Source organism: Rattus norvegicus, chromosome 15 (assembly GCF_021556685.1).
Source record: "Rattus norvegicus strain SHRSP/BbbUtx chromosome 15, alternate assembly SHRSP_T2T, whole genome shotgun sequence".
Taxonomy (NCBI): domain Eukaryota; kingdom Metazoa; phylum Chordata; class Mammalia; order Rodentia; family Muridae; genus Rattus; species Rattus norvegicus.
The window spans coordinates 46029601-46044377 of record NC_141548.1 but is presented as its reverse complement, the minus strand read 5'-3'; the positions used below and the strand labels follow the sequence as shown (position 1 = coordinate 46044377).

At 40.0% G+C, this 14777-nt stretch overlaps 1 long non-coding RNA gene across 1 annotated transcript; it reads right to left on the bottom strand.

Moving 5' to 3' along the window:
• Positions 1–5630: 5630 nt before the first annotated feature.
• LOC148001013 (uncharacterized) lies at positions 5631–13931 on the bottom strand. Its single transcript, XR_015638336.1, has 2 exons — positions 13807–13931; positions 5631–6903 (listed from the first exon to the last, which is right to left on the bottom strand). It is a non-coding gene; the product is annotated as an uncharacterized LOC148001013 (long non-coding RNA).
• Positions 13932–14777: the final 846 nt, after the last annotated feature.

The window sequence follows — 14777 nt, the reverse complement described above, 5'->3', positions numbered from 1 at the left end:
CCTTCATGATAAAAGTCCTGGAAAGAATAGGAATTCAAGGCCCATACCTAAACATAGTAAAAGCCATATACAGCAAACCAGTTGCTAACATTAAACTAAATGGAGAGAAACTTGAAGCAATCCCACTAAAATCAGGGACTAGACAAGGCTGCCCACTCTCTCCCTACTTATTCAATATAGTTCTTGAAGTTCTAGCCAGAGCAATCAGACAACAAAAGGAGATCAAGGGGATACAGATCGGAAAGAAGAGGTCAAAATATCACTATTTGCAGATGATATGATAGTATATTTAAGTGATCCCAAAAGTTCCACCAGAGAACTACTAAAGCTGATAAACAACTTCAGCAAAGTGGCTGGGTATAAAATTAACTCAAATAAATCAGTTGCCTTCCTCTATACAAAAGAGAAACAAGCCGAGAAAGAAATTAGGGAAACGACACCCTTCATAATAGACCCAAATAATATAAAGTACCTCGGTGTGACTTTAACCAAGCAAGTAAAAGATCTGTACAATAAGAACTTCAAGACACTGAAGAAAGAAATTGAAGAAGACCTCAGAAGATGGAAAGATCTCCCATGCTCATGGATTGGCAGGATTAATATAATAAAAATGGCCATTTTACCAAAAGCGATCTACAGATTCAATGCAATCCCCATCAAAATACCAATCCAATTCTTCAAAGAGTTAGACAGAACAATTTGCAAATTCATCTGGAATAACAAAAAACCCAGGATAGCTAAAGCTATCCTCAACAATAAAAGGACTTCAGGGGGAATCACTATCCCTGAACTCAAGCAGTATTACAGAGCAATAGTGATAAAAACTGCATGGTATTGGTACAGAGACAGACAGATAGACCAATGGAATAGAATTGAAGACCCAGAAATGAACCCACACACCTATGGTCACTTGATTTTTGACAAAGGTGCCAAAACCATCCAATGGAAAAAAGATAGCATTTTCAGCAAATGGTGCTGGTTCAACTGGAGGGCAACATGTAGAAGAATGCAGATCGATCCATGCTTATCACCCTGTACAAAGCTTAAGTCCAAGTGGATCAAGGACCTCCACATCAAACCAGACACACTCAAACTAATAGAAGAAAAACTAGGGAAGCATCTGGAACACATGGGCACTGGAAAAAAATTCCTGAACAAAACACCAATGGCTTATGCTCTAAGATCAAGAATCGACAAATGGGATCTCATAAAACTGCAAAGCTTCTGTAAGGCAAAGGACACTATGGTTAGGACAAAACGGCAACGAACAGATTGGGAAAAGATCTTAACCAATCCTACAACAGATAGAGGCCTTATATCCAAAATATACAAAGAACTCAAGAAGTTAGACCGCAGGGAAACAAATAACCCTATTAAAAAATGGGGTTCAGAGCTAAACAAAGAATTCACAGCTGAGGAATGCCGAATGGCTGAGAAACACCTAAAGAAATGTTCAACATCTTTAGTCATAAGGGAAATGCAAATCAAAACAACCCTGAGATTTCACCTCACACCAGTGCGATTGGCTAAGATCAAAAACTCAGGTGACAGCAGAGGCTGGCGAGGATGTGGAGAAAGAGGAACACTCCTCCATTGTTGGTGGGATTGCAGACTGGTAAAACCATTCTGGAAATCAGTCTGGAGGTTCCTCAGAAAATTGGACATTGAACTGCCTGAGGATCCAGCTATACCTCTCTTGGGCATATACCCAAAAGATGCCTCAACATATAAAAGAGACACGTGCTCCACTATGTTCATCGCAGCCTTATTTATAATAGCCAGAAGCTGGAAAGAACCCAGATGCCCTTCAACAGAGGAATGGATACAGAAAATGTGCTACATCTACACAATGGAATATTACTCAGCTATCAAAAACAACGACTTTATGAAATTCGTAGGCAAATGGTTGGAACTGGAAAATATCATCCTGAGTGAGCTAACCCAATCACAGAAAGACATACATGGTATGCACTCATTGATAAGTGGCTATTAGCCCAAATGCTTGAATTACCCTAGATCCCTAGAACAAACGAAACTCAAGACAGATGATCAATATGTGAATGCTTCACTCCTTCTTTAAATGAGGAAAAAGAATACCCTTGGCAGGGAAGGGAGAGGCAAAGATTAAAACAGAGACTGAAGGAACACCCATTCAGAGCCTGCCCCACATGTGGCCCATACATATACAGCCACCCAATTAGACAAGATGGATGAAGCAAAGAAGTGCAGACCGACAGGAGCCGGATGTAGATCGCTCCTGAGAGACACAGCCAGAATACAGCAAATACAGAGGCGAATGCCAGCAGCAAACCACTGAACTGAGAATAGGTCCCCTATTGAAGGAATCAGAGAAAGAACTGGAAGAGCTTGAAGGGGCTCGAGACCCCAAAAGTACAACAATGCCAAGCAACCAGAGCTTCCAGGGACTAAGCCACTACCTAAAGACTATACATGGACTGACCCTGGACTCTGACCCCATAGGTAGCAATGAATATCCTAGTAAGAGCACCAGTGGAAGGGGAAGCCCTGGGTCCTGCTAAGACTGAACCCCCAGTGAACTAGACTATGGGGGGAGGGCGGCAATGGGGGGAGGGTTGGGAGGGGAACACCCATAAGGAAGGGGAGGGGGGAGGGGGATGTTTGCCCGGAAACCGGGAAAGGGAATAACACTCGAAATGTATATAAGAAATACTCAAGTTAATAAAAAAAAAAACAAAAAAAAAAAAAACAAAAAAAAAAAAAAAAAAAAAAAAAAAAAAAAAAAACCACCCTACTGCACCCAACGTTTTATCATAGGTTCAGGGGATCAAACTTAAAGCCTCATGTTTATATAGTAAATACTCTACCAACTGAGCCATCTTCCTCACCCCTAGCTGTCTCATCTTTTGGGGCACTTGTTTTCAAGGCCATATGTACCTGGTGCACAACAGGTATGCTGGACTTACAAGCAAACACTGGTTTAAGAGTAAATCCTTCTTGGGTTCAAACAGAGATGGAGTTCTTGTGCACTAATCATTACAACTGGGCAATTATCTATAACTTTTTGTATACTGGCTCCAGAAAATATTTATATTTATTTACATATAAATATATAATATATAATAAATAATATATTTATATTAGCTACAACTCTATATACAGGCTCCAGGAAATATTTATATTTATTTATATATAAACATATAATGAATAATATATTTATATTAGCTACAACTCTTTATATTCTGGTTTCAGGAAATACATTTAAAGCTTGAACATAACATCTATACTATCTCTGTACACAGGGCAGTAAACCTTTCCTAAAACACATCAATTCTTCCCATGTCTTGCTGACTTCTCCATATCTAAGCTTTATCACTGCTCTTATTGCAGGGCCACAACCCTCTGCAGACATGGTGGTAGAGGTCCCAGGACCTCCTTCAGTCTCTTCACTGCACTAATTCAGTCTTCTGTTCCTTTATCCCTTCATTCCAGAAATAATAGGTTCAGTCACTTGTCACCAACTAAGGACTTTGCTGAAGTTAATGGACTAGTATCTAAAATGCTCATTTCCCCCTTTATGTGATCAGGAAATATTTTAAAGAGAAAGTTAATAAATGAGCATGTAACGTACCACTAAGGGTTTAATACCTTAACAGGAAGGCAACCAGGAAAAAAATACCATTAAAGAACATTATTAATGCACACAGGAAGTCTGTGGAAGAGATTCAGGAGGCCAAGACCTTTTCAGAACTCCTGAGCTAAAAATTTGCATCTAGTCATTTTCTTGGCCTGCTTTTAAACACTAACACAATAGCCTTGGAAATCCATACAATAAATCAAATATTCTCTTGATTCTTTTCTCTAATCCAGGAAGGTAATTATAGAATGCAGCTTCTGAGTTGTGCTTGTGCCCAGGGATGGGAGATGAGAAAAAAATAACAGTTTTGCCAAATTAGCAGAGTGTATGCATGCGAGGAAATTCACAAATTACAGTGATTACTTGGAGCATCTGACTCCAGGGAATCACATCCAAGCAATAAAAATGGATGGAAATGGAAACCCAAGAGCAAGTTCTGTGGGTTCCGTACACACAGACTGTCTGAACCCCTTCCCATTGTCATCATGCTGGTTCTGTGACAGGAAGCACCTACCAGGCAAAATCAGAGACCCATGACAAGGTTGCTTTATTCCTGCTGGAGGTGGACTCTCTCTAGAGTATAGTCACTGAGCATTCCAACATAAACCACGGCCATACCTCACACCCTGTACAAAGCTTTCCTGTGCCTTCCTGGTGCATATAGGCTATAACCACAGTCTTACCCATCACCAAAGACATCCTCAGAGATCAAAGTCCTGCCTAGTTCCCAACCATCCTCCATAATATTCTCCATCCTTCCTTTATACTTTTTGATGCATTCTTCAAACCAAATAACAACTGCATGTGTTTTTTAGTCTTTAGAATTTCCAGACCTATATTTATAGCTGAAACATACCATCCTAGGGCAAGTTTACCTGCATGCAGACCATGTTAATTCCTTAAATGAAAATGTCACTATAAAGATCAATAAGGGGCTGGAATGTTTGGTTTATGAAAGATATTTGAAATAACAATAAAAATAACATTTGGACAGCAAATACTAAATGCACCTCTTATTTATGTTACTGTTGTTTGCCTAGAAATTTAACTCTGTTTTCACTCAAGGTAAAATAGATCCATGTGGCCAACTGTACCATCAGCATCTTTCCAATATGGAGCTTGTCAGTTAGACATAAATAAAACCATGGGACAAGAGCACCCACAAATGCCTTCTGACCATTCTGTGTCTCTATAATCCAGACACTTGGAACCAAAAGCCATCAGAATCTGTAGAAGCCAATTAAGAACCATAAACAAAAGAAACCAAGATTCACACACATCTCATCCTAATGATATTGAGTCTTTCAACACCAACAGCCAACTTCTGGGCTTTCTCTGTTTAAGAGAAAAGGTTTCCATGTGTTTAAGACACTGGATCCTAGGCTGATGAGACAGCACAAGCTGACAACCTGAGTCTGGTCCCTGGAACCAATGTAACAAAAGGAGAGAACCAGTTCCCATTGACTGTCCACTGACTTCAACATACATGCTGTGGCACACATGTGTGTATACCTACAGATAATAGATAGATGATAGATAGATAGATAGATAGATAGATAGATAGATAGATAGATAGATAGATAGATAGATAGATAGACAGATAGACAGATCGACCAATAGACAGATAGATAAAAAATTTAAAGACTGGAAAGTGTCCCTTAAGAAGTCAGGTGATTCCCAATTAACATAATAGCAAGCTATGCATCTCACAGACTCTGTATGAATATGTATGAAAACAAAATAAATATAATACAGCTTAAATAATAGGAGAGAGGGTTCAGTCCTATAGGTGAAAACACTTATCACATGACCATTTACATAAACACAGCTGGTGCAAAACCAATTAGTCCTCTTGAGCATCTTCATAGAACACGACAGAAAACTTAAATTCACAGGAAGAAGTCCTGAGGCCAAAAGAGCCCAAGAAAATTGAGTAATTAGAGTGATATGACTTGACTAATTAAATATGCAAGTGTAAATAAAATTTATACTAATCAATTGACAGATGAATGTATCAATAACCCAGAATAAAATTTATTAGCAATATATACAGGTTAATGTTAGAGATTCATGCCTCTTACATGCTGTTTGTATTTAACACAATCAAACCTAGAAGCCAATTTTTTGTTTGATAAGGTGCATGCATTCCTTTCTGCTGTGACACGTGGTTACCCTCATGGCAGGGGTGCAAGGTATTAAATTCATTTCTTTATACCAAAAGCTAAAACAACTTACAGATTTATTGGTAATCAGGATGTGACAAACAAAAGCCTACAGCCCTATAGGAAAATATTTTTATGTCTTATGAGTAGCAAGTTATTTCATAGTTCTTTCATGAAATACATGAAATAAAAATCTTAGTAAAAAAGCACCACATAAAAACTAAACTGTAGCATAGCTGCAAGCTGAACAAAGTGAAAATATTTATAGCTTGGGTGATTATTTAGTAATGCTCAACTTTTTATTGAGAACCAATGTACCTATGGATATTTTTATTTTATGGTTTAGAATTCTACAGTTACTGTCATTTTTTTTTACTGCCCATATTGTCCCAGATTTTGGCAGGGAGTAACCCTTTGTCTTGTTTTTTATGTCCTTCCATAGCATTGAGTACAACCTTACTTTTTGGGCACCTGTTTTCTTTCTTTGAAAAACTATTCTGAAACTCTGAACTGTTGTGTCAGCACCATTTTTAATGAACAAGAAGCATCATGACCTTTCTTTAGTTCAATACAAACAGAGCAAAAGAGACACAAGCCATGTCTTCTAACATTATGGTTGGTCTCAACTACAAAGTTGAGTAAAACAGCTACTTGCAGAATTGTATGTGTCAAGTGTTATCATTCGTTTATAAAATGTCATGAAAATAACAAAGGGTGTGCTTATGATACACACACACATAGTGACAAAGAGGAGATAACCTCTTCTATTTCCCTTCCCAGAATACCAGCATCTGTCAAGACCTTTCCATGACCTCAGGGAACCAGAACCAAAATGCAATACTCCATGATTACGTTTGAACATTAGCAAAAATATGAACATTTTCAAAACCACAAAAATGGCTGTCCTTTCATCATATTTCCCAAACAACTGTAACATTAACATTGCTCTCAGCGTCTCTCCTTTCTTATGAGACTCCTAATCATAGACATATTACCAGTCCTAAAAGCATCCTACCTATAGTCCTGATTTTTCCCAGTCTTGGCCTCACCTAGCCTGAGCCAGTGCCATGCTAAGTCCTCCTTTGTCCATTATGTTGGTCAGTTCCCACTGCTGTGGTTAAACACCTGTGAGAAAAATAAGAGAAGACATGTTTAGTTTTACTCATGGTTTCTGAGTTTTGAGCCCATGTTTCCTGGACTGTAACTAAGCAAAGCATCATGATAGAAAGCACAGTGCCAAGAAGTAGAGACAGACAGACAGAAAGGACTGCAGACAAGATAGGACCTCTGAAGAACGTTACTTTGTGATCTGTTTCTTCCAGCTGGAGCTTACTTCCTGTAGTTTTCATCACTCCTTAATACAGCCATCAAATTATGAGTGTATCAGTGTATTGATTGGAGCACCTTCTAAGCTCCACCTCTGTACACTCTACATGAGCTTTCAGGAGACTTTTTCAGTCCAACCACAGCACTCTCAGAATGATCCATTCCCATTTCTCCATCATGGTATGTTTCAAATAGTCTCCGGAACAATGATGTTGATGATGCTATAACTAACTTAGCACTGCCTAGGAATCCTGCATCCAAACATTAGGACAGTGTCTTCATGTCAGGAGAGAGAAAAGTAGAGGGATCTATGAAGCCAAAACAATGGAGGTGTCTATCTGCCCTATTTCAGATCCTATTGCCTTTAAATGAGGAAATAAAGAACTAAGGCTGCAACAAAACCTATCATCTATATTTCTTGGTGGATAGATACTGACTTTTTGTTATGCTCTCAATATTTTTATTATTTTCATTCTGATAAATGAAAATTGTTTTTTCCATTTTGTGTCTAATTCAGCAATGGTAGATAGAGTCATACTGTTGCAATTCTGCCTTGCCAAACCAAAGTCTATAAGATTTGACACTAACCATCCATTACTCTCCTCTCCTGTGCCCTGACAACCAGTGTTCTGCTTTCTGAGTCTCTGTATGTCACTGCTCATAACTGGAATCACATATTGACATCTATTCTGTTTCGTTACATGATTGAAAGGAATTGTTTTAAAATAAAAATATTTGGATTATAAAGGTATCTCAGTGGTTAAAAGCACATACTGCCCTCACAAAGGACCCAAGTTTGGTTCCCAGCACCCGTTTCAGGCAGTTCACAACCTTACCTGTAACTCCAGCTCCATAAGATCCAAGACTTCTGTCTGGACTCTGAGGGAGTAGGGGAGGGTGCATCAGCATTTACATGCACAAATTACACACACACACACACACACAGAGAGAGAGAGAGAGAGAGAGAGAGAGAGAGAGAGAGAGAGAGAGAGAGAGAGAAGCTTTGAATCTTTTTCAAAATGAACTTTCTCTAAATACAGTAGAATGATGGGTTTTCCTTGATTGCACTAGAATGTAATCCAGTTTTAACTTTTCATTCAATACATGCCTTCTGAGCTGCAGTAGGAGGTATGATCAAGCTAGCACCCTGATTGTTCTTTATCAGTTACATTTCTTAGAGTGGTAAAAAGCTACTTGACAGTGGGATGAGGATATCAGCCCAGCCACAAAACCTCCAGCCTACAATCTATCCAGTCTGCATGAAATGCTGGAGCAATGGTAGTACAGAACTTGATAGAGTGGACAACCCATGACTGGTACAACTTGTGACCCACTACATGAGAGGGAATCCAAGCCTTACACTACCTGGGTGGCCAGGAACCAGAGACATGGGATAGAATCAAACAAGATGGGGAAAATGTCAATAAAATGATTCCTAATGATATTCTGCTATACTCCTACATGGGTGCCTACCCCAGTTATCATCATAGGGATGTCATCCAACAGCCAATGAAAACTGATGCAAAGACCCACAGTCAAACACTAGATGGCGGCAGGATAACCTGCAAACTCAGAGGATTACAGGAGCCACCAGAGAGGATGAGAACACCATTAGAGCATGGCCCACAGAATCAGCTAAGCATGGCTCATAGGGTCTCACAGAAACTGAAGAGGCAATCACAGACCCTGAATGGATCTGAGCTTGTCCATCTGCATATACCTTATGGTTGTGAAACATGATGCTCTTGTGGAACTCCCAGCAATGGGAATGTGGAGGTGGGGGTGTCTCTAACTCTTTTACCTTTGCTTGAGGCCCTTCTCCTCCTACTGGATTGCCAAGTACAGCTGTGATATCAATGTTTTTGTTTGTGCTCAGTCTTACTGTATCTTCGTAGGCCATGTCTAGTGAATGTTTGTTTTTGTTGTTGTTATTTTGTTTTTTTTTAAGAAACAAAGGAATAGTTGATCTGGGAGAGAGGAGAGAGGGGAGAAACTGGGAGGAGTAGAGAGAGAGAAATTGAGATTGAGGTGTAACGTATGAAAGAAGAGCAAAAGTTAAAAAAATTAAAATTTTCTATGGTCACATTTTAAATAAATAAACAAATAAACAAGCAAACAAACAAACTTGCTTGACAGAGGCAGCTTAAGGGTTGCTTTGAGGAGATCCAGTCAGCAGGACCTAGGAAAGCACTGCAGATCCTCTGTTGCCACTCATATCTTGGCAGAACAGGATGTAGAGGGTTGACCTGGAAACGATCCTTCCAAGGTCAACTCTAAGGGAGCACCTCTAAAAGCCACACCCCACAACCTCCAGAATCATTGCAACTCCAGGGAGTCAAACACATGATCCTGTAAGTCACCGTTAGCTGGATATGGGTCTATCTTGCACACTAGAAGGTTCTAGTCTTAATAATGAGGATGCTGGGTTGTTTCCTTTTTCACCTACAAAGTCAAACACTGGTTGTGAACAAGAAACATGTTTCTAAGAAACCTTTAATACATGTTGTATAGATTGAATATTCTATTGACTATGGTGCTTTGAAGCTGTGAGCTTTAATGATTTAAGAAACTCTAGAACCTAAATTGTTGGATGTATTTTTGCTTATCTTTGTTATCTTTGAAATAGGCTTGACTTCTCTTAAAATGCTGGTGGCATGTGAAGTGTTCACCTGCCCCCTGCAAAGACTGATCTCTCTTCCCTACAGTTTCACCTTGAGGCACTGAGCAGTGGGGGCTTTAAGTGATCTTTGGGCAGCTGTAATTGAAGAGATATTATAGCTACTGAAATTGTGCCAGTTACCACATTACTGTGGGCATAACTCAGACAAACCAGGAACAGAAATGACTTCATGGAAGACGCTTCACTTTCATAAGTCAACCTTTTCCTTTGTTATTTGAAGGGTGCCACCACTCAGGTTGTAAGAAAGAAGGATTCATCATGATGGATTATAAACTGCAGTTAAAGAGAACAGGTAAGTAAATGAAACAGGGCAAAACAAAAATCATTAAGTGATCTGTTTCCAATTAAACTAATCTATAAAAATAAGACCAAATCCAGCTCCTGCCTGAGACCAGGAATGTACATCAATGGAAGATCATAAACTTTGAATAGAGAGAGAAGGCCTATCCCCATGTCCCCTCCCAGACGCTTACCATCATCATGACTTCGATCATGACCTTCATGCTGTGAACATTTGGTTTCCATAAGTGGAAAATAACAGTATCTACTTCAGAAAGATTAAGCAGCAAAAGGAAACGAATGCAAACATTTTTTTATGCATTGCAATTTACTCTGCAAATAAGACAGCTTAGTACTAAGAATTTTCAAAACGCAGGATTAATGAGATGGCTCGGTGGGTAAGTGGCTTGCTGCACAAGCCTGAGGGCTTGAGTGTGGATCTCCAGAACCTATGTAAATGCCTGTATTACACACCTATAAATGCAGTATTGGGAAGCAAATCCTCATGGATCTCAGAAGTTGACTCTGATGCCAGTCTACCAATCAGTGAGCTCTTGTTTTACCTGGAGACCTTTTCTCAAAAACCTAAAGGTGGGAACAACTTAGAAAGTCAGCTAATATTGATGTCTGGCTTCCACGGGCACATGTGTAGGTGCACACACCTACTCAATCATCTATCTATCTATCTATCTATCTATCTATCTATCTATCTATCTATCTATTGCTTATATCTATCACAAATAAATAAATAATGATAATTTTTATAAAAATTATCAAAAATAACTAAGGACCAAAATCAATGATCTGGAAGACAAAAGCTAATGTTGTGAATATGTGTTTAGAGTTTTAATGTCTTTGAGGCAAAGCAATTTGGTCATGATTTTGTGTGTTCTTCTGAAGTGATTTGGAAGCAGAAAACTGTGGTACTTTAGATCATGTGGCTAAACTGAGCAACCAAGTCTTGATTCTAACCTCACCCAGTGCTCAAAAGAGTCAGAGTTTCCACTGCTAGTCTTGTCTGTCCAATCCTTTCTCTCAGTTTACTTGGTGAAGCATTGATGTCCAGCCTTGTACACCTCCATAATTGTCACCAGACAGCCTCACCTCTATCCTCACACAACAATTTGGATCTACTAAGATGGGCTCCTAACTGCCCACCATCTATATTCAAAGCTATAGTCTAGCTCCAACTATAACCTTCTGAAAATCTACTATAGCATCTTCCTTCTTCCTAGTTAAGGCCAAGTTCCTTTATGTTCTGTTATAAATTTTATCTATTATCTACTTTCTCTTCTAGTTCATCTTCTCTGCCTGGTTCTCCTATAGGCATTCAAAATCCCACAATATTATTCTCATTACCCGAAGCCTTGCTCCCCTTTCAGCTCCAGCCCTGTCTGTTTGCTCAGACCTGCCTCTCACAAGTAGGTGGCCTAGGAAGGCAATATCCAGTCCTCCTCTGAATTTTTTTTCTTGGTCTTTGAACCATTGACCTACAGAATGTGAATGATTTTGTTAGCATTTTCCTTTTGCTTTATTTCATGGTTTGTACATAAGAGTCCAGACTTTAGTTCAATCTGTTAATGGAATTTGCACTCTGAGAGCTTAAACCATGTTGTATGTTTGCTGCATTCTTAACCAGTGAGGGTTTCCACATATATTGTGGCATTTGGTCCCATTTAATATTTCTTAAATTGGGGTTCTCTAGAAGATATCAATAGGGTGGGAATAGCTATGATTTGAAAATGTCCCCCAGCTAAATATCCACGCTTACCACACACAGAGATTTTCACAAGCTACAGTGGCTAGCTCTTGGCTCAGGGGCTATGCCTGGAAGTTCCACGGCTGCTGTCTCTAAAAACTAAGAGAGGCTGCTGACTCCAAGGTATGAGTGGAAGATATTTTGAAGTTTCTCTGTTGCCACCTCAGTCCAGTCTTCACAGGGAAAAAAAAACGGAATCCATTAATTTTCTGCATTAAACTCTCATATCTGATTCTGGTGAAGAAGGTGCTCTATCACTGGGTCCTTGCCCACTACAGTTCACTAAGCCTTGTCTGGCTAAGCTCTAGCCACAGTAATGCCAGAGTTAATATTTGGTCTTAGACACAACAGGTTATTTCAATCACAAGATTCTTGCTCTTATTTCCCCAGCCCCAGGAACTTCCCACAGTTCTATCCTTTTAGTTGTCAATGCAAATGTTTCCTTTGTCTGAGAAGCAACTGCAAGTGGCAATTTTGGCTTCTTTAAAAAAAAGTTATATTATGTGAATACAATTTTGTTTCAGTCCCAGCTTTGGGAAGTGAAGCTGCTTCAGAGTCTCCACAACTACTATCATTGCCTCCTGCTTTATAAGGAGCAAGATTTTTGCAAGCTGCAGGTAGCTTATGTTTGGAATTCTGAAGACTCTTGAGAATATACAAGAGCCTGGAGAGGGCCTGTGGGGCTGCTGGTTCTCCCACTGCTCCTGCTCTGGCTGCTGGTGGTCCCTGCTACAGCTTTTATTACTTCTGGAGTGCTGTGTTGCTAGGTTGTTGGTTTGCTGGGTTGCTGGGTTGGTGATTGGAGATATCCTGATGACAGAGATTGGACTTGCTCCAAGGAACCTGATGCCTCCAAGGAACCTAGTCAGCAGGAAGTAGTCTAAAAAGGTCTACTCTTACTATCTTCACTTTCCCCTCTAACCTTCTTTCTCTCCAAGTGTTGGGGAGTTGGAAAGGATTGGGGTGGAGAAGGGTGGTAGATATAAGAACCCAAATAAAATAGTCCAAAAAACGTTACCAACAAGCAATCTCTGGGGTATTTATCATTATGTAACATTGTCCCTTTTCTGCTGGAGGCAGGGGAGGGGACTGTCTATCACTGTTGGCCTATCAAATGTTGTATAACAGTTTCCTCTGTAAGTGAAGCATTCCATTCTGCAGGGGTGTCTTTTAAGCAGGGAGACAAACAGCTCAAAGTAACTTCAGGAAGTCCCTGAAACTGACCAGATTCACTGGTCCCTCTCTGCCAGAGTAAACAATGAAAGCTGAGGGTTGATCTTGGACAAATTGTGCAGAATTTCCTAAAAGACTCTGAGGTAAGCTGTGCTTCAAAGACTCTAAGACCAGACAGCTGCCTGGAAGAAACAGAGACCAGCCAAACTACCTGAAAGGGACTCAGAACAACCAAGGAACCTGGAGAGGGCACTGTCTAACCTGTTAAACTGCCTGCAGGCTGTGTAGTATGCACCAGGATTCCAGATTTTGTGAGTTGTCACCCATTCTGAAATGGGATTTGGTGATAATCTGTCTTTGTGTCATGTCTGCTCATGTAAACAACCCCTTCACCCATATTCCTGTAAGTAACCCCAATAAAATTCATTGGTTCACCAAAGTATCCATTTTTTATTCTGTCATTTTCTCTGTCAGGGGTGAGCACAGTTGTTTGTTGCATCTCCCCAGGAAAAAATTGGTCAAACAACAAGTTCATACATTTTTATCTCAGTGTACATTCTCTGTGCCTCCAACAGTGCTTGGCACAGAGTACAGCCCTGAACCATACATGTATGATGGAAACCAATGACGTAAGTGAGATGATGTAGCAACTTATAACTGGTGAAATATGAAAGCATACAACTCCACTGAGGCAACAAAGGTTCCATTGAAGGGTTGAAATGTAAGCTTAGGTCCAAACACTACAATGTGAAGTTTGAACATAAAATATAATAATAAAATTTTAAAAGATGATAGAGCAGTCTGTGCTTACCTCTCAGTGACCTGACACTTGGCAGAAACAACACGAGAGTTTATTTTCAAGGAATTCAGTTGATCCAAACAGCACTGTGTGACTCCGTTCATGTAGATGGGAGCATTCAGAGGATGTGTCTCACACACCTAAGAAGCAGAGAGAACATCCAGGAGCAAGAGGAACTCCAACTTTCAAAGCTCCCTCCCAAGAAACTTACCCAAACACACCAACCAAGCTCTACCTGCCTAAAAGTTCTACAGACTTGAAGTAATATAAGCTGTCCCTGCCTCTTGTCTGATGGGTAGTGATGCAGAAGAAGGAGAGACACCTTCCTCTCCTCCCTCCTCCCTAGCCATCTATGGCAGGCAGGAAAGCTGGACCTGAGGGCATGAGAATGGGAGAGCTGTCAGGCTGACCAGCACAAGTACCTCTCAGGCTCATATCCAAGGCTTTGAATTGGTCCACTCCAACAACTATTCCATTGATGAACTTCCAGGATGCATGAAGGATTCTACAGATCCATGACATAGGGAAACAATAGGATATCTAAGAGGAGTCCCAATAAGATTTCAGTACAGGATCTCCATGACACAGGGAAACAATAAGATATCTAAGAGGAGTCCCTGTAAGATTTCAGTATTGATAGAGTAGCAGAATCCAGGAGCCTAGAATCAGACCAACAAGTCATTGCAATGGACATTTACAAGCAAAGACGTGTGGACAAGAGTATACTGCAGAGATATACTGTGGCACACTATACCTTCCACAATGAAATTTTTCTCTGTTGGGAAGGAGGTTGCAAGGGTGGAAGGAAGGTATGAGGGAAGAGAGAGATGAGTGGGATTGTGGTACATGATGTGAAATTTACAAAGAATCAATAACGGTTAAACAGAAAAAAGCATGAGTTTATTGGGGGCAGTTGAGACGCTAATCCTAAAAGGTAAAGAAAAGGTGTTAGCGCATATCTCCACACAGAGGAAAGAGCATAG